This window comes from Phocoena sinus, chromosome 10 (assembly GCF_008692025.1).
Source record: "Phocoena sinus isolate mPhoSin1 chromosome 10, mPhoSin1.pri, whole genome shotgun sequence".
NCBI lineage: Eukaryota > Metazoa > Chordata > Mammalia > Artiodactyla > Phocoenidae > Phocoena > Phocoena sinus.
In genome coordinates, this window is record NC_045772.1 from 20,379,119 (window position 1) to 20,381,525 (window position 2,407).

Sequence of the window (2,407 nt, forward strand, 5' to 3'; positions counted from 1 at the left end):
TTTGTCTGTCCGGGCTGGTCTAACAGAATACCATGGACCAAGTGGCTTATAAACAACAGAAATGTATTTCTCACGGTTCTGGAAGCTGGGAAGTCCAAGATCAAGGTGCTGGCAGATTCAGTGTCTGCTGAGGGCCCACTTCCTGGTTCATACAACCGTCTTCTTGTACCCTTACATGGTGGAAGGGGAAAGGGAGCTCTCTGTGATCTCTTATATGAGGACACTAAACCCATTCATTAGGGATCTACCTTCATGACCTAATCACCTCTCCAAAACCCCACCACCAAATAACATCACACTGGGGACTAGGTTTCAACATGAATTTTGGGAGGACACAAAGATTGTCTATAACAAACTCAGACTACATGTGGATATGGCCAATATTGAGTTAGCCTCCATTTAGTCACTCTGGGTCTACCATGCTCTTTCTTAAGAGTCCCTGGGGAAGGAAGGGCACCAGGAGGGGACAAAAGAAAAGGGGAGACTGGGAACGCTGGACACAATGCAGAGTACTAACCACTATACGACCATGGCAGTGCTGCAAATCTTTTTTTAATTAATTAATTAATTAATTTTATTTTTGGCTGTGTTGGGTCTTCGTTGTTGCACTCAGGCTTTCCCTAGTTGTGGCGAACAGGGGCTATACTTCGTTGAGGTGCATGGGCTCCTCCTTGCGGTGGCTTCTGTGGTTGCGGAGCATGGGCTCTAGGCGCACAGGCTTCAGTAGTTTTGGCTCGCAAGTTCAGTAGTTGCAGCACAGGGGCTTAGTTGCTCCGCGGCGTGTGGGATCTTCCTGGACCAGGTCTTGAACCTGTGTCCCCTGCATTGGCAGGTAGATTCTTAACCCTACACCACTCAGCAAAGTCCCAGTGCTGAAAATCTAATAGGGCAAGCTCCAAGGAGCTCTTGACCTGCTGGCCAGGCCCTCTTGGTCTGGACTGAAGATGACCCATATAGTCCATGAAGCTCTCTTGTTTCATGGTAATACAGATGGCATATGCATAAACCTGTCAAGCAGCAAGTAAGAGACAAAGGGTTTCTTCCCAGGGTTTCTTACGGAATGTTGAGGATAAACCATAACTTCCAAGAAAGACTGCCTAAATCCTGGCTCCTCTCTAGGGTTTATTATTTGCTACCCTCCATCTTTTATCAAAGTCTTTCTTTTCTTTTTTTTTTTTTTGCCTCCAACTGTTCCAATCTGGTTTAGCTGGGCTAGTTCAAGGAAAGAAGAGATCATGGCCCAAGTTTGGGCCAGAGAAGTAACAGTGCAAGAGCACCTCCCTGTGGCTGAGTGGCAGGAGAGCAAGAAACTTTAGCTCCTGGATCTACCCAAAGCAAGAGAGAAACGCAAGCAAATGATCTGTGGGAAGTGTAACTTTGGAGTTTATAAGTGGCATTTTCCCTAGACCATAGTGTCTTTAGCACCGCAGGGTTACAGACCATGAGGTCTGAAGTGCAGAAAAAAGATAGGTTCAGAATAGCCACTAAAGTATTTACTTTTTAATTTTTATGTATTTATTTTATAGAAATACAGTTGATTTACAATATCAGTTTCAGATGTACAATATTATATTAGTTTTAGGTGTACTACATAGTGATTCAATATTTTTCTAGATTATGCTCTATTCAAAGCTATTATAAAATATTGGCATATTCCCTGTGCTGTACATTACATCCTTGTTATCTTATTTATTTTATACATAGTAGTCTGTACCTTTTAAAACTCCACCCCTATCTTGCCCCCTCCCTCCTTCCTTCCTGCCACTGATAACTAATTTGTTCTCTATATCTTTAAGTCTGTTTCTATTTTGTTATATTCGTTTCAATTTTTAGATTCCACATGTAAATGATAACATACAGTATTTGTCTTTCTCTCCCTGACTTATTTCACTAAGCATAATACCCTCCAGGTCCATCCATGTTGTTGCAAATGACAAAATTTCACTCTTTTTTTATGGCTGTGTAGTACTCAATTGTGTATATATACCACGTCTTCTTTATCCATTCATCTGTTGGTGGACACTTAGGTTGCCTTCCATATCTTGGCTATTATAAATAATGCTGCTATGGGAGTTCCCTGGTAGTCTAGTGGTTAGGGTTCTGCACTTTCACTGCAGAGGCCTGGGTTCAATCCCTGGTCGGGGAACTGAGATCCCACAAGCTGTGCAGTGTGGCCAAAAAAAATGCAGCTGTGAACACTGGGGTGCATATATCTTTTCAAATTAGTGTTTTCATTTTCTTTGGATGTATACCCAGGAGTGGAATTGCTGGATCATATGGTAGTTCTAGTGTTAGTCACTGAAATTTTTAAAGCCATGAATGTAATTTAGCAGGAACGCTATCACAGGCAATCATTTTTTGTTTTGTTGCTAAAGCTATTGGATACATGTTAGAATGATTTTTTTTT